Source organism: Choloepus didactylus, chromosome 8 (assembly GCF_015220235.1).
Source record: "Choloepus didactylus isolate mChoDid1 chromosome 8, mChoDid1.pri, whole genome shotgun sequence".
NCBI lineage: Eukaryota > Metazoa > Chordata > Mammalia > Pilosa > Megalonychidae > Choloepus > Choloepus didactylus.
In genome coordinates this window covers 4,682,868-4,709,383 of record NC_051314.1, presented here as the reverse complement: position 1 = coordinate 4,709,383, position 26,516 = coordinate 4,682,868, and the positions used below count along the sequence as shown (strand labels likewise).

The following is a 26,516-nucleotide window of genomic DNA, read 5'->3' as shown; positions in this document are numbered from 1 at the left end:
GCCAAGGCCCCAGGGCAGAGCGGAGCTGAGTGCTTGAGGAGCTGCAGGCAGCTTGGAGGCTGGCACCTGGGGAGTGAGGGGAGCGAGGGGGCCGCAAGGCTGGAAGGGGCCAAGGGAAGGGTCTCAGCTTTCCCTCCGAGGGACACTTGGCACAGACATTGGCTGCTGTTCTGTGGAGGAAAGAGCCCCTGAGGACTCCAGAGCAGGGTGTTGCCAGTGGCCTTGGGTGGGAGGCAGAGTCCTTGGATAGCCCTTGGGGTGGCCTGGAGTGGGGGAGGGCAGGGCAGGAGAAGCTAGGGTGGTGGGCTGGGGTGGGGCTGGCTGGCTGGGTCTGGGAGCTGGGGAACTTGGGGAGGAGAAAGCCGAGACCATGGCAGCTTGGGGCCTTGAGGCTGTGAGGACACGATTACAACTGATGGACATGGAAACTAGAAAAGAAACGTGCCCTCCACTGGGGCGGCCAGGCCTGCTGCGGAGAGCCAGGAACAGCTGTGTGTGTAGGGACCCACCCGATGGCCGCTGCTCTGGTCCCCTTACCTGGCTGTGCTGGCCAGTGTGCTTTGTACACATATACACTCTCATATACTCATACACACTCATGCACATACACAAAACACACTCAAACACTCATACACACACTCACCCCCCACTCACACACGCCACACTCACACAACTCACACATGCCCACACTCACACGTGTTCGTGCACATATGTACTCACACTAACACAGTCACACAAGGTGACACACTCACATGCTGACAGACATGCTCACTACCACGCTCACAGACAGCTCAAGCTCAGTCACGCTCACATGCTCACACACATGTTCACACACACACTGATGCTCACTCACACATACACTCACACATGCTTACACGCTTGCTCACATGCATGTGCACACACAGAGCCTGCGTGCCATAAGTCTGTGCTCTTGGCACTGTGGAACAGCTGAGGAGAGTCGTGTGTGCCCTGAGGGAGCGCTGCGGCCGCGCCGCTGGGAGCTGGGTCCCCGAGACCCCCGGCTGCGCCCCGTCTACGGGCTCCCTGCGCGGCCGGCACAGGATTCTCTCCTCCCAGGGAAGGAGACGGTTTGCGGGGGCCCTCTAGTGGCTGGCGCGAGCGCTGCAGCCTTGCTGCCGTGGAAAAGCACGGCGCAGCCAGGTGTGCACACTTGAGGGGGTGTGTGCACACATGTGGGCCTGTGGTGTCCCTTTGTCTACTGAAAGCTGAGGGCATTTTCAGGAGAGAATTGCATGTCAGAGACACAAAGACAAGAGCTCTAGCTGACATAGTCCTGCCCTGAAGCTCATCAGGGAAGAACTTTCCCATGGAAGCCAGCCCTGGCGGCCACTTCGAGCTCCCAGGGTGCACAGATCCCATGCAATAGGAAACCGATCAGCACTCTGTCTCTACGATTCTGTGCTGCCCCTTGCGTGCCTCCTGTGCTCTGGTGCTCCGAGCTCCTTGCTGGCCCCTGTCCTGGGGCCGTCCTGGGCTGCGGTGCCCTTCCTGCCCTCCCCAGGTGTGTGTGTGTCTCACCCATGGGTGGGGTGACCCTGTGTACATCTTGTTTCTCATCAGAGGTGCAGGCAGTGCTTGTTTCTTTCGCCTGAGCCTGCTGGTGCCAGTTCAGGTGAAGTTTCCTAGATCAGCACTGAGGACGGTGGTCAGGAGCGGGAGCTCTACTGGGTGTGGTAGGAGTGTAAGGACAATCCACTTGGGCCTCAGGGTTCTGGGGCAGGGTGGCTCAGGGGTTCTGGTGTCTCAGTTCTTAAGGTTGGAGAAGGTAGTATATGTGAAACGGACAAATACGCTTTAAAAGAGGCCGCATGAACTTGTGAGAGTGCCTGAGCACCTGTGATTCCTCACTCTGGGGGGCCGCTGGCCATGGGGGCCATGGTCATGGGGCTATGGACTGCAGGAGCCTTGGATCATGGGGGCTGCGGGCTGTAGGGGCTGTGGAGTGCGGGAGTTGTAGACTGTGGGGGCCTCTGGCTGCTGAGGCTGTGGGCTGTGGGGTCTGCTGGCCGTGGGGGCTGCGGGCTGTGGACTGTGGGAGCCGTGGGTTGTGGGTACTGTGGGTTGTGGGGTCTGCTGGCCGTGGGGGCTGTGGGCCGTGGGGACTGTGGGGGCTGCTGGCTGCAGGGGCCGCGAGAGTAGGGCCCAGGCTGCTGGCCCCTTTCCTGCTGTCGTCCAAGAGCCAGGACGGGGCCTGGCACATGGTAAGCGTGTGGCATGTGTTTGGTGAATGAGTCCATCTCTTCATGAGAACTCGGCTGTGTCCTGCCAGGGACTTTTTTGTGGTTACTGTCCCTCACCTTCCTGTTGTGGATGGGGTTAGCCTCTCACCTTACAGGGAATCAGTGCTCTGCTGATTCTGGCTGTCTCAACAGGTGGGAGGTGGTGTGTGGGATGCGAGAGCTTAGGGCCAGCAGGCAGGGTCCTGGCCGCTCCCCCAGCTTCACCACCACAGCGTGTGGCCGAGAGCAGGTCGCTGCCAGGGCGGCCTCAACCTGCTTGTCTGCAGGCTGGCAGGCTGGCTCTGGGTGGCTCTTGGTTTCTTCCCGTCCTCCGTGCCCTCTCACTGCACCTTCCCTCGGCTCCTGCTGGAGTCTCTGTTTGGGTCTCCCTTCCAGCCTCTGCTCTGATATTCCAGGGGGATGCTGGCCGGGTGGCCTTCGTTCAGAACACAGATGGGGGGTTAGTTTTTAAAAAGAATTTCTTCCCTTTCCAAAGGCAGTTTCTAGGTTACATGGGTCACCTGGGTTTAACTCTCAACCCGTCTCTCTCCCACTCCTGCTGCCATCTTCCCCTCTATAAATAGCAGCGTCTGCCCTCCAGCAACTCAGGTCCAAGTCCTGGCATCACCCTCCCTCCTCCCTCCTCCCTCCCCTCCTCCGCTCTGCACCCCCCTCCAGTCCTGCCAAATCCTGTTGGCTTCGAATGTTCAGCATCTGTCCCCTTCTCAGCACCCCCACGCTCTGGTCTGGCCAGCGCCTCCTCTCACCGAGGTCACCTCAGGCTGTGGGTGTTCTCCGTGTGACCCTCTTAGGTGAGATCCGGATGGAGACACCCCTCGGAACCCCAGCGGCTCCCGTGTCCCTCAGGGGAAGCCACAGTCCCGTCCTGGCGCTCCAGGCCCGGCACCACTTGCCCTGTGGCCCCCCGGCCTCATTTCCTCTCCTGCCCTCGGCCTTTCCATGGCCTCAGGAACACACCAAGGGGGCCCCTGCCCCCTGCCCCCCGCCCTGGGTCCCTGCAGGACCCTGTCCCTCTTCCCCCAGGTCTCTGCGCAGACGTCCCCCCATCAGGCCCTCCCGACCGCCCTCCTGCCTGCCCTCGGCGCCGTGCCCCCTTGTCCCGCCATTTTCTCTGGAGCACAGTCCACACTGGCCTCTCAGGTGTTTGCCCACTCATTTCACCTTGCCCGCCTTGAGCCCGGCCCCAGGAGGGCAAGCACTTTGCCCTAGGCCCTGGCACTCTCTTCCTGTGTCATCCCACTGAGGAGACAGGCTGTGCTCATCTCCTTTCTCGGCACCATTCTCTCACTCTCAGGTTTCTTGGAAGGTCAGTATCAGGAATGTTACTAACGTTAGAGAAGTGGAAGATGATAAACCCAGGAAACCAAGGTTGCCAGGGTCTGTGAGATGCCGTGTCTGTTACAGTGCATGTCTTCTTTTTACCTCGTTTGTTGCCTCTTCCTCAGGTCTGGCTGGGCCGTCAGAGCTGCCCCTGATGACTTTACCTGCAGGAAGGCGTGTGAGCACCTCAGATAAACACAGTGGCTCCTGCTCCCATCACATGGCCCATCACATGGCCTGTGTCCTTGTCAGGGACATTTTCCCTCTTTGATGGGGCATTTGAACTGCATACCATATTACTCAGCTTACAGTAAACCACATTGAATGTTATTTAGTGAAAATTCAGGATTTCATTTAATATCTGATGAAGAATAAATCTCAGTTTACTAGGGAACCTTTCAAAGTATTTTCAGATAACTTGTTCGTATTGAATGATGATTTTTAGTGTATCTTAAAAGCAAATTTCTGAAAATGTTTATGTCACTGTACAGTGTTGAAGGGACAGTCTTAAACAGCCATCTTATTACATGCCTTTTTTTCTCTTGTAATTTCTTTTAAAGATGAGAGGACAGAGTAACTAACTGAGAAGTGATGAGATGTGACACGTGTTTCTTCTCTTTGGGGGATAAGAGAAGGAAAGCGGGAGGAGCGTATGCATTGTGGGGTCTCATGGCCTCTTGCTTTTGGCAGCACCTTGTGCTTGTGTTTTGCCTCCCCGTCCTCCACCTCTCCTGGGGCCACTCAAGCTAGTGTCCACCCTTCCCTGGGCTGTGCGCCTCGTGGGCCGTGGCTGTGACACACGTGTCCTTGTATTCCAGTGACTGCCACGCAGCTCTTTCGCAGTAAATGACAGCAGAGTTTATGAACCGCCAGTGGTCAGTCATGCTCTCTCCTGCCCCGTGTTCCTTTGGTGGTTACTGGAATCCTTGGTTCACCAGCTGATGCAGGTTGCCTTGTGTCTGGGGTTATCCATTAGGATTTGTTTGGCTGCAGGTCACAGAAAACCAGACCTAAGGGTTTTTAAACAGAGAGGTTTCTTTTTTCCCTACTAGGCATCTGGAGCTCGGTTGCTGTTGTGTTGGTTTGCAGGTTCCACGGCATCAAGCTGGTGTCTCTTACATCTCTTGGCCTCCCACTCATGGTCACAAGATGGCGGCCATCATCTCCTCCCTTGTAGTATTGTCCTCTTGTTGGAAAAGCAGAGTTTTGACCACCCTGGCTGTAAGGGAAGTTGGGATGAAAGTATCTCATGTGGGCTGGGCCATTGGCACCCCAGGAAGTTGGCCCTGGGAACAGAGAAGAGGAGGCCTGGCTGCTGGGCAGGCAGCCAGCTGTGCTGGACACTCAGATGTACTTTCGGGGCTGGCCAGCGCCTGCCCGGGCTTTTGGGTCTTAGCATTTAACTGTGTCCTGGTGTCTAACACTGTGCTGAACGCACTGTGAAGGTACAGGAGTGTTTGAAGGCTGCTGAACCTGCACAGGCGTTGGGCGCAGAAGGAGTGAGCCAGCAAACTTTGAATCTTCATGGTCAAAGACACAGTGTTTAGAATGAGCCCTGCCTTGACTTCTTTTTCTTGGAAATGGAACTCAGACTCCAAAGGGCTGCAAATCGTTGCATGGCAGAACAATGCCCATGAAATAACATTTTTGTTTTAAGATGATTTAAGTTTCTTGGAATTGATTATAGATAAAAAGGATGACCACTGACAATTCAAACTGATATGTAGAATTGAGCTGGGAAAAAAGTCAAGCTAGGAAGGGATCTAAAAATGTGATGTTGGTGATGATGGTGGTGATGGAAGTGATGGTGATGATGGTAAGAGCTGATTCTTACTGAGTGCTCATTATGTGTCAGATTCCATTCTGAGGGACTCTCACATGAGGCTGGTACTATTACTGATCCATTTATTCCATTAATCCATTTTACTGAACTATAGACTGGTTAAGTATTTTGTAAGGGCATATGGCTAATAAGTGATAGGACTAGGATTTGAACCCTGGCGGATTGGTCCCGGAACCCACAGTTCTAACCCTGGTGCTAAACTGTCAGGGAAAGGTCTGTGTGTGCAGACAGGAGCCTGGCCCTTGCTGGGAGCCTGGCATGGCTGGGCCCTGCCCACTCCCCTGGCCCTGCCCGCTCCCCAGCCTGCCCGCTCCCCTAACCCTGTCTGCTCCCCTAACCCTGCCCTCTGGATCACTGAAGTGCTTCTCTGGCCTTCCAGAGGGAGGCTGCTGGGCCTCCTGTTCTCCTCAGGACTGACTCCTCCCCCTCCCCCAGGCTGTCCACACTGGTGGGGCATTGGCCAGGGGTCTCTGCACCCCTGCCCTCTTGGGCAGGAACTGACCTCTTCACCTCACAAGGGAGTGAGGAAGGAGGGGTGATAGATGGCTGAGGCCTGGGAGAGCCAGGCCAGGCTGGGCCCTGAGAGGGCGAAGCACGGGGACTGGCTGCTTCCCCTTTAGCACCTCAATGGGTCCTTGTCTCATATCATGTGTTTTCCCAGGGGATGGGACCTGCTCCCTGTGGGATTTATCCGGGAGGTTCTGTTAGTTCCTCTCCTTTGATCTCTGGGGACTAGAACTGACCACATTTCCCTTTTCCTAGTTATCTCTTGCGCTGGCTGGCCCGTCTTGTTGGCTCCAGGAGGCTTGGAGAACTTACACGTAGGAAGGAAAGCTGAAAATGTTAAAGCTGAAGAGCAGGAAAGCAGAGAAGAGAAAGAGAGGCCTCTGGGATGCCATTTTGGATTTCGCTACCCCCTTTCCTCTGTGATCTCTTTAGGGCCTGAAAAGATTCTCATCCTTGCCTGGGAGGGAAACCCCGCGATCAAAAGCTTGGGGATTGCTGAGGCAGGGAAGACCCGACCATGGGTGCCCCTGTGGCCACGGCCTGGATGCCCACTCCCAAACTGCCCCAGGCAGGGCTGGCCTGCATGGCAGAAACGCGGGTGAGGATTGATGCACAGCTGGGGCTTTGTCCCTGGGAGGCTGGCAGGCTTGAACGAGCAGTGCAATGAGGATGCACATCTGGGAACGCACATCAGGGCTCCAGGTGAGGAGCAGAGTGTGTCCTGTTCTCTGGTCCTGCCGAAACAAGAGCCAGGAGGGCAGCATGCGGGCGCCGTCCCTGCCATGTGACAGAAACGGTTGCTGGGGTTGAAGCCCACCAGCTGGTTTGCCTTGCCACTTAATGGGGTCTGGGGAGCACCAGGCCCAGCTCGACTTGGGATTCTGTTGCAAATGTCACTTTTAAGACACCTGTGTTGATGGGGTGGAGGGTGGGCACGAGCGCCCCGAGAGATGGCTGTCACCCTGCCATTGCCTGGTCATTTGTGTTCCCCAGAATTGCCTCTGTGCAGGGCTCATCAGTGATTCTGCACCCCTTGCGCCCATGCTGAGGGCCTCTGAGCCCCAGATGCTGCCTCACTCCGAGCCGATGCTGAGGCACCTGGGACAGAGAACGAAAAAGGACCACAGTGTGTGCTCTCGCTGCTGACGTGGTTTTGCTCAATGACTGGCATGTGGTGCTTGGCCCCTGCCAGCACTGTCTTGCCCTTTGCCGTGGTGGCAGCTTGTGTTCACGAAGCTCTCTCCTGTCGCTTGCTCACTGGCCTGGTGTCGACCCTGTGTGAGAAGCAGGGCCCATGGCATCTCCGTCGTCCCTGGTTTGCAGAAGAGGACGTGGAGGCCCCGAAAGCAGGAAGAAGCCGACAAGTAGCAGCAGTCTTGGTGTCTAATCCCGCTTTCCTTGTATCGCACACAACGAGTTCCTCACTTTAATGCAACAGGAAAAATCCATTTTTAGAAATTTGATACAGGATTGAGTCATAGATATTTAAAATAAAGCAGGAAATTTCTCTGAATAGAATTGCAAGGGATGAGAGATAAAAAATAATCCAGTTTGGTATTACAACTGGATATAGTACAGGAAGTTGAAGAAATTTTAAGTCAGGTTCCAAGAATAAAGCAAATAATGGATTTTGTGTAGGAAGGTGAAGAATATCATCTTTATCCTGGATTTCTTGTGTGGGGTGAAACGTTGCCAGGTGAAGCCTTGGTTTTTAGCCAACTCTTGAGATGTCAGTATAAACCAAGGAGGAAGGAAAAAAGTTCAATTTTGTTTAAAATGCTTGAAAAAGAATTGGTTATTCTTAGGATAAGATATTCTAAAAAAAGTTTGTTAGGATATCTTTTTTAACCCATATTTTAAACTCAAACTACAACCCGTATATATATATTTGCTTTAGATTCTAGACATAAGAATAACCTCATCGTAGAAAGTGTAACTGCTGTCCCCTACCACCCCCAGGCTTAACGTCTTTGGGGACAGTAGTGTGGGGAGAAGGGTGTTTACAGCAGCTTCGCCAGCTTACTAGCTTTGCTAAGCGTTGACATTTACTAGCAGAGTAACCTTGGCCGTTTATGTTAAGTCTTCGAGCTTCAGTTCCCTCATCTGAGGGATGGGGTAATGATGATGCCTCCACGTCGTTTCCGAGGCTCGAGGATTCAGGCTCCACGGGGCTGCTGGGCACCCAGGACGAAGAGGTGCTCCCTAGGGCGGCCGCTGTGCCATCGTTGCCGTCCAATTTCTACGCATCCCAATCCCCCTTTCCTTTCACCGAGGCATTGGGCATCACGTTTTTTTTTAAATTCAGTTTTATTGAGATATAGTCACACACCATATAATCATCCATGGTGTATAATCAGCTGATCATAGTACCATCAAATAGTTGTGCATTCATCACCCCAATCTATTTTTGAACATTTTTCTTGTACCAGAAAAAATAAAAATAAGAATAAAAAATAAAAGTAAAAAAGAACACCCAAATCATCCCCCCCTACTCTATTTTTCATTTAGTTTTTTGTCCCCATTTTTCTACTCGTCCATCCATACGCTGGATAAGGGGAGTTTGATCCACAAGGTTTTCACCATCACACTGTCACCCCTTGTAATCTACATTGCTATACAATCGTCTTCAAGAGTCAAGGCTACTGGGTTGGAGTTTGATATTTATTTCTAGCTATTCCAATTCACTAAAACCTAGAAACGGTTATCTATATAGTGTGCAAGATATCCACCGGGGTGATCTCTTGACTCCATTTGAAATCTCTCAGTCACTGAAACTTTATTTCATTTCATCTTGTACCCCCTGTTTGGTCAAGAAGATGTTCTCAATCCCATGATGTCGGGTCCAGATTCATCCCCGGGATTCATATCCTGCATTGCCAGGGAAATTTACACCCCTGGGAGTCAGGTCCCATGTAGGGGGGAGGACAGTCAGTTCACCTGCCAAATTGGCTTAGCTAGAGAGAGAGAGGGCCACATCTGAACAACAAAGAGGCACTTGGGGAGGCTCTTAGGCACAATTATAAGCAGTTAGCCTCTCCTTTGCAGTAAGCATCACAATTTTTTAATCCGTTTTTTTCAGTTAATATTGTGTCATAAGCCTTTCACAGGTTGCTACAATCTTCATAACCATCATTTTTAATGGGTATATAATGTTTTGAAAAGGTTCTTTTCTTAAAATTGTTATTAAATTGTGTATCTGTCTAAATCGACATTTAATTTATATACTTAATCAAAATCTAGATGCATTTATATTCAAAATATGTAACACAAGCTACACTAATAGAGATTTGTTTCCTGATATCCTGGAGGGGGAAGAGGGATGGGAATACACGAGGGCTTTCACTTGTGCCTGAGAGCTGGTGATATTTCTTTTAATTTTTTGTTTGCTAGTTTTTTGTTTTTGTTTTTTAATTGAAAAAGATGCATCATGCAGTGATAATTCAAATAGCCTCCATGGGCATATCCAATGATGAGGAAGTTTCCCTTTCACTCCAGTTCAGCAGATCTGTTCCTCGTCTCCTTTCAGAAATATTCTGTACACATTCACGGAAATATATCTATACAGATGTGTGCTGGTGTTTCCCATCCACTCCCATCCTTTTTAAAAACACAAATGGAAGCATTTGGGCTCTTTTTTCACTGAAAAAATATATATTGGAGGTTCTAAGAATAGGAGATATTTAGTATATTTGTACATACATCCTTGATTTTATTCACAAGCGTCAAACTGGCATAAACTCCATCAAATTTCCAAGTAAAATATTCTGATCTGAATGGACAAGAATTGGCGGAAGTTTAGTTAAGAGACATTTTGTTTTTGTATCACAGTAATTACATAATTGGGAAGTTTTAATTCTTATAATCAACTCTTCTGAGTGGCCCTCTTGTCATAGCACAACTGGTTTATGTTATTCAAAGTAGGTATTAAATTACCTCCTGGGGAAGAGGATCCTTGAAAATGATGTCCTTTTGCCCTCGTGTGAGAACTGGGGGGTTGGCTAGGGTAGCCGCGATACGCTCCGCTGGCGTCCAGGATGGCGGGAGAGGCTGAGCTTGTGCTGTGAGCAGCTCCCTGGTAGACAGTGGAGGCAGCACCTAGTCGAGCTGATGGGAGCGTGTCCCTCTTCGTAGCAGGTGTGTATAGCTTCTGAAAGCTGCCCCCACCAGGGTTTTGCTCTGGAGCCCAGCAGGTGCCGAGCTCAGCATGCACCTTAGTTCATTGAACCCATGGCAGCTGCTGAGCCTGGTGGGGTCTTCATGTCTTACGAGTGGTCGGGGTAAAAATGGCTGAGGAGGAATTTGATCCCAGCTTCCGTGTGCTCATTGCCTGCACAGTCAAGCTGCCTCTCACATGGGACTTGGGACTTAGGTGGCATAGAGGGCCAGGGTTCTGGGAGAGTGTTAACAATGGCCTGTGCACTTGTTTATGTGCTCCTCAGGGTCATTGTCTTGGATGCGACACCCTCTGCAGATATTTAAAACAAGGGTTGAGAATAACCTTGGTGAGGTTGTCAGTTGGCTTGTGAAGGAAGGGAGAGGGGAAGCCAGCCCCTCTTTACCAGGCTGCAGAGCTCCTAGTGTGTGTGCGTGAGGCAACCCTCAGCGTGTGTGTGTGCCTACAAGGCAACCACTGGTCTGTGTGCACAGCAGCCTCCAGCATGTGTGCGGAAGGTACCCCCAGCGTGTGTGTGTGTACGCAAGGCGAGCCCCAGTGTGTATGTGTACAAAGCAAACCCTGGTCCATGTGCATGGCAAACCCCCAGTATGTGTGTGCACAAGGTAACCCTCAGTGTGTGTGTGCAAGGCAACCCCTGTGTGTACAAGGCACCCCAGTGTGTGCGTGTGCATGGCAACGCTCAGCGTGTGTGTGTGTGCATAGAAGGCAACCACTAGTGTTTGTGCATAGTGACCTCCAGCATATGTGGAAGGCACCCCCAGCATGTGTGTGTTTGTGTGTGTGTGTGCAAGGCAACCCCCAGTGTGTGTGTATACAAGGCAACCCCTGGTCTGTGTGCATGTCAAATCCTCAGTGTGTGTGTGTGCACAGCAACCCTCAGTGTGTGTGTGTGCAAGGCAACCCTCCAGTGTGTGTGTATAAAGCATCCAGTATGTGTGTGTGCATGGCAACCCCCAGTGTGTGCACGTGAGGCATCCCATGATCCTATGTGTCCACATGCAGACGGTGCCTTCTCAGCTAGGAGGAGGGGTGTCTGGCCTTGGGTTAGGGACACACAGGCCATGATGACTTGTTCACTGTGTCTGGTGCACATGTATGGTCTCCAAGCCAGAACGTTAAACCCTTTGGAGTTTAACGATTTTTTTGGGGGGCGCGGGGAAGATCTTTTTTGCAGTATTGATAAAATTTTTCATTTCTGTTGTCCTCTGTACAATAACTAATTTCTCACCCATCCTGCTCTGCTCTACCACAGCCCAGGTCTGTGGACGCTGTCGTTCTTGGGCTTGTGGTTTGAAGTATGAATCAGTCTGTCTTTTCTTTTAGGCTTGCACTCTTTTTTCCTTATATTTTTGTCCTGGTTAATGTCATTTGTATAAGACCTGGCATATTGTGTGTGCTCAAAAAATGTTGCACTCATTGGGTGTGTTTAACTTGCTTTCTGGTGTGTCTGACATGACTGGGTTCACATGGGCCATGTGCTCCATGCTCATGCTTTGTTCTCCAGTTTGTGTGTCCCCTGGAGCTGATCCTGGGAAAGGGCCACTGAGCCCTCTGGTGCTGTCCCGTGGTGCCCAGGGCCAGCTGTTAAGGAGGGAAGGCTTTTGGTTCAACTCTGTGCCCAATGGTGCTGGTGCTGGGTTGCTGGCATCCCCAGCCTGGTGCTCCAGGTGGCTTTTGGCCTTGGAGAACGCGGTGGCATGAGCGAGACTATGTGTGGGGTCTGATCAGCCAACTGCAGTCCAGGAGAGGACTGTGGTTCCCAGGCATTCTGGGTACAGGGCCGTAATGGCCTTGGTCCCTAGAGGCAGGTGGGCAGTGAGCTCTGGCCAGCACAGGTCCTGGGTGGTGATGAGGCTGCCATGGAAAGGCCCAGTGCCTGCAGCTGGACTGGTCAGGAAGGCCTGGTGGGATGGGGCGGGAGGGTGCCAGGGTGGACAGAGCCTGGGGTTGGGCAGCAGAGGTGCCACAAGTGACCTGAAAGCGAGAGTCGTTTGCCGCTTTTTCCAGCCTTTGGACATTCAGCAGGTGCTGCTGGGTAGCAGGCCTCTGCCGGAAGTCTCCCGGACAGGGATCCGTCTCTGGCTCTTGTCCTATGGGGGTGATCTCAGCAGGTGGCCTGGGGGAGGCTTTTTAACCAGGGTTCTCCAGAGACACAGAACTGGCAGGGTGTGTCTGTCTTGGTCTTGGTCTCATCTCTCTCTCCCTCTCTCTCTCTTTCTCTCTGTCTCTGTCTCTGTCTATATTTATATCTCTCTCCTGTAAATATTAAGGGATTTATTATAGGAACTGGCTCATGTGACCAGGGGCATTGGCAAGTCTGAATTCTGTAGGGCAGGCAGGCTATGCCTGGAAACCTCGATGATGGTGGTGATGGACTCCCCAGGAGAAGGTGACTGGCTGAAGTACAGATGGAAATTCTTCCTTCTGCCTGCTGACACCACCAGTTCTCCCTTTAAGGCCTTCGGCTGGTTGGAAGATGAGACTCCCCACCTTTCTGAAGGCAGTCTCTGTGCTGATGGTAGATGCAGTCAGGCACAGATGCAGTCAACTGACTAATGATTTAAATCCATCTGTGAAATACTCTCATGGTAACAATCTGGCCAGAATTTGCTTGTCCAAACAACTGGACATAATCACCTGGCCAAGTTGACCCATGAAATTGACCATCACAGAGGGCTGTCCCAGGCAGAGGGATCTCCAGGCACAGGCCAAGCTCCAAGGTCAGGAAGCCTGGAGAGCAGTCTGGGTGTGAGGATGCTGCTGACAGCCCCAGTTTGCTGAGTTTGGGCTGAGCTCAGTGGATGCAGTCTCCAGGCAGCTGTTATTCTCAGGGGCTTGCCGAGGCTCAGTGGCTGTCTCAGGGCCACCCAGCCAGCAGAGCCACCCTTGAAGCCAGGTGTGACCGAGCTCGCTCACACTTAGTCTGCCGCACGGCAGGAGTGATGTGTGAAGAAAGCTGAAAAGGCAGCCAGGGCCAGATCCCGGAAGGTACGGCATTCCAGGTGAAGGCGTTTGGCTTTGAGGCAGCCGAGATGCTGTGAAAGGAACATTGTAATTGGAGAGGAAATCCTGAGATCCTGCCTCTGCCAGCTTCTGGGCCTTCTCACCACGTAACCCGTCCTTAGTCTCAGTTTCCTCATCAGTAAAATCAAGGGCTTGGTGCAGATGGTAGCAGAGGTCTGAGAGTCTTTGACACTTGGACTCTGTTCTTTGGGTAGCTGGGAGCCATGGAAAGTGTTTGGGCAGGGGAGCAGAGTGATCAGAACCTTGCTTTGGGGAGGTTAATCTGGCTTCCGTTCCTTTGTGATAATCCTGCTGTAGGGCTGGGAGGGACAGTGTGTGGGTGACCCTTTGAAATTCAGCAGCTAGTGAATTAGCTGTGCTTGGAACTGGAGCTGTTTGGAATTCCCTCTTGCCATTTACAGGTCTGGGGGAAGCTTTGGGTCCCCCACTGCTGCCTCCTCCTGCCTGCACTCTCCCGAGCACCGGCCCTTTCTGCACTGCACAGCCACCTCACAGCAGGCTCAAGGATAATGAGGCCATTTGGTGCTGGCCTGTGGCAGTGAACAGGCCTGGGGATGCTCATCAATCATGAGCGTCACAGCCAGTGCAGACGGGGAGCTGGTGCGGGACATGTGTGGGCTCTTGGGCTCCCACATGCTCCCACTTTGCTGGATGCTGGGCCCTCCCTCCTGGGGACCGCAATCTCGCTGCCCCCCCCCCCCCCCCCCGTGGCTCTGCGGTACTTCGGTTCGGCTCCCTGGGTTCATCTGGAAATGGGTATTTAGTGAGTGTTGATCTGAGATGTGAGGCGTTTGCAGAATGCTCAGTATAAAACAGATTTACCTTTGAAACAGGCAGCCAGGTAACTCTCTCAGTATTTTGGAAGGAATTTATTGATCCTTGTTTTATTATCATACTTGTAGTCAATTTTCGGTACTACTGTTCAATTTATTTGAAAATGTTTCTTAATTCTGAAAACTTAAATTTGCCCATCTTGCCTTACTCTCAGCATTTATCTTTTCTGGCTTTGGTTCTACCGAAGTCATTTTACATTGTTAGGCCTCCCCATTTTGGATTTCTGCACTTCATCTTTGCGGTGTGGTTGCTTCCTCAGGGTTATTGATGCACTCCGCCACGTCCTGAGCTGTCCAGGGGTGATTCATGCGGCCCGCATGCCCGCTGCCCCACATTCGTCTCCAGGAAGCCCCCGAGGTCTTTCTGTGTGCAGGCCACTGTCCTTCATTTGCTTGTCTCTTTACTTTAATGACCTTCCAGCACAGACCATTAAATATGTCACTAAAGCACATTCTCTTCTTCCATTTATTCGCGGTTATTTCCTCTCTAAGATATATATTGAATTAGTAAGACATGAATTTCCTTATGGGTGCCAATTCTGTCAGAAGTCATTAAAACTTCTCTGGGTTTGGGCCTTCTATGCTTGAAATTCTGTCCCCATTACCTAACCAAATACTCAAGTATAAAATCTATTTAGCAAAGTCATTTTTTGATTTTTAGTATGTAGGATTCAATTTACAGTTATATTCAATGGGATTTTAAATTTGCTTTGGCCAGTGTGGCTTATGTTTCTTGAGAGAGAGAAATCTTATTTTCATTTTAACTTTTCATTGTCTCCCTCATTTTCCTTGGGTGAAAAAGAACCCTTTATTAATAGTAAAATTTATTTCTGATTATCTTGTTCAATTAGAATATATAATAAGCCTGTCTCAGGCTAGGTACAGGATTTCCAAAGGCTTCTGCTTTAGTGAGGGGACGGTGGGTTGCAGATAACACTAGCAGGGCCCAGGAAGAACTGGGCTTCGGGGTGTGTGTCAAGTTCTGGGGAACCACGGATTGAAGAGCGATTGAAGGGTGCTGCCCGGGGTTTTGGTGGGGCTGGGGGTGGAAGGTGGGAGTGCTGGGGCCTCTCGGGGCCCCCGGGCAGGACTCACTGCAGAGAGGGGCTGTTGGTGCAGCTCCTGCTGGCCAAGTCACCACCTTGACGCGGGTCTGGGGTATTCCAAGAAGGAGAGGCACTCACGGACCAAGAAATGAGACCCTAAAACACAGGGAGGATTGGGGAAGGTGCTCTCTGTGGTCCAGGGCGGGGAGGCGGAGGCCAGGCCGCAGGTGCAGGGGGCGCGGCCTGGAGAGCTGGTTGTTCCACACTTTCCTGTCCCCGGGTGGTCACGTGTCAGGAGCACCCCTCTCGGCCTCTCGTGGAATATTAAACTCGTGCGTCTCTGATAGCTCAGATACCATTGAAATGAGAAAACGTCCAATGTTAAAAGTCTAACAAATGATGAGAATAATAAGAACAAAAGTGACGGCATCTAATATTTAGTAACACTTACCACGAGCAGCTGTGGTGTGCTTTCTGCTCATTTCCTTGGTCAGCCCCCGCGGCAGCCATGTGGGGCAGGCACTGGTCTTGTCTTGCCTTTACCACGAGGCATCGGAGGCTCAGAGAGGGTAAGGCACTCATCCAGGTTGCACAGCTGGGGGGTCACCGGGCCAGCGCTCAATCTTTGTTGTGTCAGGGCCCCTGGGCGTCAGCTCACCTGCTGTGCTGCACAAACCCCCAAGACCAGGCCCAAGAAGAAAGATAAAAACCAGCCATATGGCGCCGTCCAGCACCCCGGGTGCTCAAGGACTGTGTTCTGTTTGTCTCTTTTTGGGAGGGCCTTATGGAGTGTGTGGGATCAGACTTGGGGTCAAACAACGTAGCTGACAGTGTATCTTACTATTTTTAGTTATTGTAAGTGATGTCTTTTCCCGTGATGTTAATTTTCTTTAGAAATGTGATCATTAATGACTGTGTAATACTCACTAAAGTACAGTCATTTCTCCCATTTGCTCGTAGATGAAACCCTTCTGAAGCTATTGCCCTGTTATTTGGGCATTTACGCTGTTTCCAGGTTTATTTTTGTTTGTTTGTGGATATTACTAACTCTGTGCAGAATGTCCTGAACCATAACTCTTTAAACACGTTCGTTATTTCTTAGCTGAGACTCCTGGGCATGGATGTGGGATTGAATTGGAGGGACGTCTCTGCTCCCTTGTGCACATGTCCTGTTGGCGTGACCCCTCGGCCCCCTTGCGGTCCTGTGCTGGGGACAGTGGCTGCCGATTGGATTCCTTTTTGCCCTTTGGTTTGATCCATGTCACGGTCTCTGAATTGCCGTGCCGCTGGGCACACAGAGTTGTCGGGGTTGTTCCAATGCTGTTCCCCTCAGAGCACACACTTGTGCTCTCTCCGTGTAGGATTTGTAGTTTTTTCTATTCATCTTTCCGGATTCCTCATAGGCCATTTCTTATTCTAATTAATTTATTACTAACTCATTTGCTCAGTCCCTCCCTCCCTGATTTATTCGTTCTTTGATTTGAAAGGGCCTCTCCTCTGCATCTCCCCGGGGCTGGGCACTGAAGACAATGGAGATGTGCTGATCAGTCACGCTGCCTGCCCTGCAGGGGCTTCCCATGGCCAGAGGCAGGCAAACAGTCACATTCCAAGTTTTGCAGATGGGAAGGCCACATAAGGGAAGCATTCTACCCCAGCTGACACCGTACTCCTTGGTGAAAGACCGAAAGCTTCCCCTAAGATCAGGGACTAGACCAGGAGGCTTGCTCTCACCATTGCTATTCAACATTGAATTGGAGGCCTTAGCCAGAGCCATGAGGCAAGAGAAAGAAATAAAATTTCCATCCAAATTGGAAAGGAGGAAGTTTATGATGTGAGTTTATAGGATATGATCGTATAAATAGAAAATCCCAAAGAATCCAGCAGAGATCACTAGAATGATAAACGGGTTTATCAAAGTTGCAGGGTACAAGATCAAAAAACAAAAATTTAGTTGTGTTCCTTCACACTGGCAATGCACAATCCAAAAAGGAAATTAAGAAAACAATTCCATTTACAGTAGCATCCACAGTGCTTGGACCTCAGTTGGTGGGCTTGTTGAGGGGGCTGTGGGAAGATGGAAGGCAGGGAGGGAGAAGGGCACAGTGTGCACTGGAGCTGCATGAGAAGAAACACAGAGGGGAGGGACGCAGGTGACCCTGGGACCCTGAGCAGAAAGGTGTGGTTGGAAACCATGAGGTGTTTGTGACGTGTGTGTGCATGCAGGTGTGTGAGTTATGTGTGTATATGTGTGTGTGGTATGTGCAATGTGTACATGTGTGGTGTATGTGTGTACGAGTTGTGTGTGTATGTGCGTGTGGTACGTGTAGTGTGTACATGTGCATGTGTGCGTGTGTGTTATGTATGTATATGCATGTGTGGTATATGCAGAGTGTGTACTTGTGTGTGTACGTGAGGGTTATGTATGTATACATGTGTGTGGTATGTATAGAGTGTGTACCTGTGTGTGTGGTGTGTGCGTGAGTTTTGTATGTATATGTGTGTGCAGTATGTGCAGAGTATGAACATGTGCGTGTGGTGTGTGTGTTATGTATGTATACGCTTGTGAGGTACGTGAAGAGTGTGTGCATATGTGTGTGTGTGTATGTTCCTGTGAGAGAGGAAGCTTGCTGGATGGGCAATGCAATATATACAAGCAACATAGAGTCAATATGTAATCAGTATAAAATTATCAATGAGAAGATTTCGGTTCTGTTTTGCATACTCATGAGGGCTGTGCAGTCTGGAGTGTATTTTACTCTGACGGCTTCTGTCATTTGGGGCTTGCCCTTTTTCAGTGGCTCCCGTACTGGGCAGTGCAGGTGCAGGTGGCATGGGGAAGAGGGGCTGCCTCCGAGGGTGGTGAGGGTGGTCTTTCTAATGACGCAGCCTTGAAGCCTGGCCCCGACTGATGAGGAGGCAGCCGTGGGGGTGGTGGGCAGAGCCTCCCAAGGAGAAGGAACAGTGGTGCCTGGCTCCTTACACAGGGGCGAGTCGTGTGCTGGGCACTTTGCAGAGAAGGCCTTGGAGGAAGCTTGGAGGAAGGTGATGCGATCGTGCCAGGCCCCGGTGGTAGCTGGAGTCCATTCTGGCTGGCGAGAAGGCTGTGGGAGACCGTGGGCAGGGCTCAGCACGTCCTGATTTAGGCTTTCGAGATCATCCCTGACTTCTCTGGAGCGGAAAGAGTGCTGAGGAGGGTGTGGCAGGGGCCTGGGGATCTCCTGGTGGCCAAGGAGGTGGTGGCGAGTGGTGGTGTTCACTTGAGCCTATTTTAAAGGTGTAGAGGTGGGGCTGGTGGACTGCACATGGGGGGCGAGAGAAAGAGGGCAGTCAGGATGACTAGGGTGTAGCTGGAGCATTTGGGAGCAATGAGGGGAGAACTGGGGAGAGAATGAAGACTTCGGAGGTGCACATTAGACATCCCCATGAAGATGCGGAGTCGGTCGGGGACTTCCAGGTTTGTCTCCAGGGTAGGGGCCTGCAGGCCTGGAGGTGTAGGGGCTGGGCTGGGGCTGGGCGTGCACAGTCCTCCCTTCTCTGTGCTGCCTTTACTGGGGAGTCTGTGTCTTCTGCCTAGATTTTTCCTTAAAATAAGGCATTTGGGTATGTAGCAGGCCTTTCTGAAGTTGCAGAGTCTCAGAGGGGTCAGCATTATACTCAGGGACACTCCATATCCATGATCTAAAAAAAAAAGCTCCCTTTGCCACGAGTCATTTCTCACGGGTGCCTGTTTCTCTGTAGGGTCCAGTCTGCTTCCTTGCCCTGCTCTCGTGGTGGGTGTCCGTACTTCTTTATCTCCTGGGGGAGCCTGGCCCCCCACCCTGGTTGCTCGGAGCAGCGTCCCTCTCCATCCTGCGGCCCCCACCCCAACTTGAGCCCCGTCGTTTGCCATTGATCTGGGTGCAGCCCAGCAGGACCCACAGTGGCTTTGCTCTCCTTAGCTGTCCTCTACCCCTTCCCCACTGGGCACCAAATGCAAAAGGGGGATGGGGAGACATTTGTTTTCTCTGTGGATATGAACTACGTAACCCCCCCCCCCCAAAAAAAAAGATGATAGCAAGTTGTTTTAAATAAAAATTGTCCTCACCTGTTAAGTAATGTGAAAAAATAGTTAAATCGTAAGTTCGTATAGAATATAAGATGCTTGACTCTCCTTTCTTCATTTAACAGTAACTCATGGATGCTTTTCTATGGTTAAATATTCTTCTGCATGAAAACGTTTAATAACTACATAGCATTTGATCATTTGGAAAGACCATAAGTTATTTGGCCAACCCCCTATTGTTATATGTTTAGGTTTTCCCCAGTTTTTTCCCTGCTAAATGCTGCCTTGAATATCCTTGTGCTTATGTCTTTGTTCCCATCTCTGGTTATTTTCTTGGGATAATTACTGGATGCAAAATTATTGCTTCGAAGGATATGCATATTTTTTAGAAATGATCAAGCCCCCCCCCCCGCCCCAATTAGGAGTTGTGTGAGTTTTCTGTGCTTATTTTTCTGTTATGGTGTTGGTCTTGTCCACATGTATTTGTAAGAGGTTTTTTGCCTGAGAACATTAACCCTTTGTGGTGGTGGAAAGTGACCAAGACGCAGGTAAAACACCAGCCCAGGACCTGGCATCGGCAGCACCCGGCAGGGGCCCAGGGGCAATGGGCAATGGCTGCCTGAGAGCAGGTTCCCCGGGGCCTGCCGCGAGCACTGGACATGCTAACACGTCTAGTTCACCGCAGGTCTGTGGAGGTGGTACTGCCGTTGGGCCCAGTGTACAGTGGGGAGGATGCAGTTCACTGTGTTCGCGCATCGGAGGTCCCACGGCTGCCAGGAGTTGAGCCGGGCTTTGAACCCAGCGTTCTCTCCAGGCTCCACGCACTTGACCTTGACAGTCCTCCTGCTTCCAGGGAAGTGTGGCCTGAGTCACTGTAGAGGGCAGCTGTGTGCTGGTCCGTCCAAGAAGGGGCAGCTGGCGTGCCCACATCTTCCCAAGTGCTTCGGTCTGATCACGCTGCCTTCCCGCCTCCTTCCTGCAGAGAGAATTGGCCTGAGCCTTGGCTCTGCTGCCCCTGGGTTTGGGACCCTTTGTGGGTTTTTCAGAATTACAGTTTTTCATGTGCACAATGGGACTTGCAGGGTTGCTGCATTTCCTTGATTCTCTGATGCCGAAGAACACAGGACTAGCCTGTTCAATCTGCTCGTTAACTTTAAAGCACATGCCTTCTGAGTCTGAGATGCTAAACTGGTCGTCATGTCATTTTAGAATGGAAGTACTCTGATGATGGAGCGTCCCCCGTAATGCAGTCCGTGGACGCGTGGCTGGCTGATTTCTCCGGGTACTAAGTAGATCCATTAAAAATTCCAGACACCCTGAAGTGGAATCATAGCCATTTCCAAGCTGGAGCTTCTGTTCTAAGGGGTTTCCTTAGATCCCGAGATGTGCAGACACTGGGTTGATCTGCTTTCCTTTAATTTCTCCACATAAGTATTGAACTGTTTCTGAATCAGGAAGCAGCTGCCTTAAAGGCCGTGGTGCAACTGTGGTGTTTGCGGAGAGCGAGGCAGGTACAGTCAGCAAACTTCCCCCAAGCTCAGTGACTCTTGGCTTCTCGCAGTGGGGACCGACCCACCATGTTTTAATGTTGAGTGTCATTAAAGGGGCCTGGAGCTGTTGGTTTCTTGCTACCCTGATCTTTAACAGTCAAAACCCAACCTAAATATGTGAATAATTGTTTCAGGGATGTCATGCTTTGCCAAAAAAACAAAGAACAAACAAACAAGAAACAACCCAACCCAACCCACTGCACAGTGTGAGCCTGGTGTGGACGCAGCCTGGGTTTGGAACATCACCCAGCCGTGCTCCTTACGTCCACCCTTGCGGGTGGTGCGGGGGCTCCTAGAGCACTCACCTGCCCAGGTGGAAGCTCTGAGGAGTAAGCTGAGTGTCCATGTACATGAGACCCAAGTGGAGTTCTGGCCTCTGTGTCCAGTTGCTGCCTGGTGCTTGGTGCCTCTCAGAGTTGTGGATGAACCAATGAAAACGAACGTCTCTTTTCAGCTTTTTTTTTTTTCTGAAGGACAGATTAGCTCACTGTAAAATCTATTTCTTTTCCTTTGCCAGAGAGCCATCAACAGAGTCTCTTTCCTGTGTTGTGTTGGGGAGTTCATTGATGTGGTTCTTTGAGTCTGGAAAAAGCAAATTACGTCATGATATTAAGATGTGCTTCCTGATCTATTTGTACATTACGCAGTTCAGCAGCACTCTTTGATCGGGCTGAGTTGGGCTTCTCACTTCCATCGAGTGGGGGGCCGAGTCTCGTTCCCTTACTTTCTGGAGCTGCATTTGCCACCAGCTGCACGCTGGCGTCGTCTCGTCGCCGTGTGGCCCTGAGTGGCAGGCTTTCAGGGTGGCGGGGCCTGGCTGCAGGCTGTGAGTGGGCTCTCAGGGCGAAGGCAGTGGTGCAGAATGTGTGGCTCTGCCTGACCTGAAACTGCTCGTCCCTGAGAAACTTCAGCCACCCAGACCCCTTTAAAATTCTCCTTTTCCCTTTTCCACAGAACCACATTTTGAACATTTTGTGTACCAAATGGCATTTTATAAGGGACAGACTTTATGAGGCAAAGATCAGACGGCTAACAGGAGATCTGCTCAACACGGATGAATGACTGCTGTCGCTTCTGCCCACACCCTCATTGGCTTGGCCCGCTGGCGCTGCCTGACCATGTGGGAAGGAGGACAGCCCCGGGCTCTGGGAGGACGGCGGCCACTCTCTGCTGCAGCCAGGGAGCCGTCTCACCTGCACGCATGGCCAGCCTTTGCCCCAGCTCGGACTAGAGCCTGTCCCACGGTTACAACCGCTCTGACAGTTCTTATGCAGATGGGACGGCAGAAGCTTCCCTTTGTGACACCCTTACCCTCACAAAGCAACCCAAACATACAGCCATTAGGCCGTATTCGGAGTGCCTGTCCCGGAAGACAGCGTTGCCAGCCAGTCCTGTGATGCTCACTGCTAGGGGCCTCCCGCGAGCCCTTTACCCCATCGCTAGCACCTCAAGGGCCGGGGGCTGCTCCGTGCCCCGGGGCCCTCCTTAAACCGCACAGGCTCTCGTGCACAGTCAGGACTCATGTTGTATTTTTCTTTTACGTTTGGGAGGATGTGTGGAGATAAGGTACAATTATTCAGCAGAGCCCCCCGCCCCATGGACTAATAAATACACAGAAACATGATAAAGTTAGAAGTTAGAAGCCACTGCTGGAGCACAGGTTCTCGCCGCCTCTGGCTGCGGCCGTGGGGGGCGTCTCCCCGTGGTCTTCCCGCGAGGGGCTTCTCCTCCTCCCACCCTCCCCCCGCTGCGGCCCGATCCCAACCCCAGCCCACTTCAGGGAGCTTAGCTCTGCTTCAGCGCCCTCGATGGGCTCGTCCCGGAGTTCAGCAGGAAGTTCCACCTGCTCCGCCTGGACACCAGGCCCAGCCCGCCCCTCCCTGTCCTCGCCCGCCCTCTCCCCTTGCCCTGGCCCGCGTCCCGCCCCTCGGTGGGCTCGTCCTGCCCTTAGGAGGCAGCGTTCCCTTCAGCAGCACACGCACCGTGGACCCCAGCTCCGTGGGTGCACTTCCCGTGTGCCAGGCACCATCTGCGCACATTTCATGCTCAGAACCACCCCTGGGGCAGGGCCTGCGATTGTCCCCATCTTCAGTGGAGGAGCTGGGGGTGCAGAAGCAGTGCCTTCTCCAGGTCGGTTCTCGCTGAGCTTCGGGGTCGGACCTGGTCTTTCCTTGCACACCGTGCACCGGAGAGCACTGCCTCTCGCTTGCCTTTACCCCCTTCCCTCCCCTGAGGCAGATTCATCGTGCTGGCTCCCAGCAAACTGCTTAGTGGGTGCCTGTGGTCTGGGCTGAGCGCCCTGGAGGGTGGCGAGGGTGTTTTCTTCATCTGCGGATTCCACGGTGCAGGCTCATCGTGGGCACTTAGTGAGTTTAGGTAGTAATTTTGAATCTCTTCCAAATGGAGGTTTCTGATTTCGCCCTCTTGCATGGCATGGCAAGAGGGTGTTTTGTGATGTGCGCCCCATTGTCAGCTTCTGGGTTCCTTTGCTCTGGTACTTTCAAGAAGCCACCTCTGTTATGCTGCTGATTTGAGACAAAACTCTTATAAGTGACTTAACAGCATGGAGCGAATCCATCTACCTAACATGGTTGCCAATTGATGCTGCAACTGGAGGCCGGGGACAGCTATGGTAGAGAATCCTGCTGCATAATTTATGAAAGACTGAGTCATAAAATAAGCATTTGCACAGGCCTGTTTGCCCCCGGTAGGGAGTGATAGCACGGCCGTTATGCAGCGCGGCGGGCAGTGGTGTTTACAGCCACCACAAGGCCTTCTGGCTCCTGGGCCCCTCAGTGGGCGTCTTAGTTTATCTCTATCTTCTCCGTCCAGAATTGGATCTCTTCCTACTGGGGACCCGAGCGTTGAAGTTCAGTGTTGTGTGTTCAGACTGAAATGATTTTATGAGAACTGAGTGTGTATTTCTAAGCCATGGAAGGCTTAAAAAAAAACAACAACACAAATTAACGGATTTGGTTCCAGCTCTGCCAGGCACCGTAAGGGGAGCAGTGGCACAATGGCACGCGAGACAGGCCACGGCCCAGATGCTGCCAGGGGGCGAGGGAGACCGACAGGTGTCTGCCTGCTGGTGAGAGCAGGGTGTTGGGGCGAGCGAAGGAGTCCATGTGCGGACATGCACCAGGGTCGGGGGCGGGCTGTGTGGCTGCTCATGCCCTGGCTGTGGCCGGCGCCGGGGGTGTTCCTTACATGAGGCCCGGTGCCCTCGGTGGGAGTGTTCTATGGCTCCGAGCCTGGGTGAGCAGCTGGAGGTCGGCCACAGTGGTGGCAGCTCTGGTTTGTGAAGGGCCGTGGTTGGCAGTGCCAAAGAACCTGGCCCTTACTGCTTGTCACCCAGGACTTTCAACCTCCGCGCTTGCTGCTTCCTGGCACCCTACACGCCTCTGAAGGGCGGGCTTGGTGGATGCTCTGCTCTTATTGTTGTCACTGCAGCACTGCAAACAACACTCAAATCTCCGAGGCTTAGAAATCAAAGTCTCCGTGTTGTGAGTTGGCTGCAGTGGCAGTAGCTCGGCTCCAGCTGCTTGGAAGTGCAGCCTCTCCGTGGGCCATGCCCTTCTGGTGGCAGAGGGTGGAAGCGAGCAGTGGGAGAAGCTCCCGATGCCTCTGACGGCTTTTGCTAGGGTACGATGTGTGCCGCATCACTCACGTTCCATTGGCCAGTGGTGGCACGTGACCAAGGCCAGTGGACAGGAACGTCTAGCCCTTTGAGGCCTCTGAGCGAACGCTTGGGAACAGTCACGCAAGCCACCACCCAGGCTGTGTGGAGGGTTTCAATCCAGAAGTGATGCGGTCATGTTTATGCTTTTTAGACAGTTCATTCTGGCAGCCAAGTGGAAAGTGGCATGGAACGGAGAGAGGCTAGGTCTGGGGTGGGACTAGGCAGGAAATGAGGAGGGCTGAGCTGTTGCAGTGAGGGCAGAGAAGAAGGGAAAGGTTTGAGCTGTGTCTCAGAAGGAGATGAGTGAGCAGGATTGGTGACTGATGGGGTGAGGGAGCCGCCAGGGTGAGCGGCGATGCTGTGGTTTTTGTTCTGGCGTCTGGGTGGATGGCAGTGACCTTATGGGGGATGCAGCGTCTGGAGCTTCCCAGCCAGGGACAGTTTAGGCAGGGACAAGGGACAAGGCATTCCAAGTTGGACGTTGGGTTTGCAGCTCCTAAAGAATTGGGACGGTGGTGGATGTGGAGGCAGAAGCAGAGAGGACGGACAGAGCCCCCCGCAGACATCTCCCAGGAAGGAAGGGCATGGACCCCGAGGCCTGAGTGTACCGGACACTGTTCCAGGAGCCTGCGGTTGGAGCTTCTCATTGGTTCCCAGCAGCTTCCAGAGGAGATCGTCTTTCCACTGGTTTGTCTAATGTTCGAGGGGACTAAGGCTCACAGAGGTCAAGAAACTTGTCCCAACTCCTGCAGCTACTGGAGGCTGAGCTGCAGCTGTGTGCCAGCCCTTGGAGGGTCCGCTCATGCCTTCTCTGGTGGGGTCAGTCTCTGTGTCCTTGGGTTCAAGAGCATATCTCGTATATAATGAAATTTTGTTTTATGAAGTTTTTCAAGTGAGTCCACACCCATGGTCTGATTGGGAAAGTAATTAGTATTCGTATTGGAGCTTACCAAACACTTCCCTGATATTTGAGCATCAACAGAGGAACCAAGCAGCGCTGTGTTTGTGATCTTTGATTTATAGCTGCCTGTGCTCGACCAGCTTTATCTGAGCAGAAGGCTATAAATAAAATGAAAATAAATGGAAACAATGCATCTATAAATTGTATTGCAGGAACCTCCAATTGCCTTTTAGAGGAAATCCCCAATAAAATGCTGGTTGGCAATCCATTTGAAAGCGAAGGGGCTGTAGATCACTGTGGCAAAGTCAGCGTAGTGAAGGACAGGCTACCATGTTGGGATATTTTGAAGAGGAAAATTAGTGGAATCGGCTGAAACTTGCTGTTTGTTGTTGGCTGTGGTGGAAGCCCTCTTTCCCCCTGCTTCTTCCTACTGTGTCTTGCCAGGTGGAGATAAAGGTGGTCTGTGGAAAGTGCTGGGTTTAGAGAGGCAAGTTGGTATTTCTGTCCCTCCCTCCTTGCGTTTTCCAAGCCGACTCCTGGCCTCCTGCGGGGGGTGGGGGCTGGCAGCGAGGCGGGATTTGGCCCCCAAGCCCGACCTGATGTCCGTACCTGGGGGGCAGGAAGGCTGACAAGGGGCAGAGGGCCCAGAGCCGGGCAGGTGCACGGGGGCCAGGGGCCTGGGCACGAGAAGTCCCTTTGTCTTGATTTGTCTCGTCTTGCTGTGCTCTAATGAATTGTGTCCCAGAAGTTACGATCCATGAAAAAGAGAGGTTCTCTTTAAAGATAGGTTGTCCATTATACTTTAATAAAAGGTTATTTTTAGTAATCTTCAAAAGAGGTCTTTATTCTTATTCTGCTGAAATAAATTGTGGCCATTTGCTAATTTCTGGTATCGGGTGGTAACAAGTCACTCAACAAGTCTCCAGAGTGGTTGGAGAGCTCCTTTCTCACTGGACCGGGACTGTCCCAAACAGGTGCATCAGTCCTCCTCTTGATTTCCACTGGGCGCTGCAGAGAGAGGGGAGAAAGGCTCAAGCAAAGACACAGAAGGGCACAAAGTACCCATCTCATGCTAAACTGCATGAGGGTTTCTCTTCTAGAATGAACTTAAGTGTAAATGGAAGCTTGGAGAACAAAACCCACGGGTGCAGTGGGACCCTGCCAGCCTGGGAGGGCACCAGAAGGCGTGGCTGGGTTGGGGGAAGACAGGCTGGGGGGCCCAGACTCAGTTATGGCAGTGTTTTGGAACTGTGAGGTTAGTGGGAAGATATATACAGTGTAATCTCACTCTATATCTTGATTTTAAATATTAATGACCAGGCTCTGTTTAGGA

The 26,516-nt window shown here is 51.9% G+C and overlaps 1 protein-coding gene across 6 annotated transcripts in view; it reads left to right on the top strand.

The window, feature by feature from the left end:
* TBC1D22A (TBC1 domain family member 22A) overlaps positions 1 to 26,516 on the top strand; it is a 397,174-nt gene that overhangs the window by 41,083 nt on the left and 329,575 nt on the right. The window lies entirely within an intron of this gene.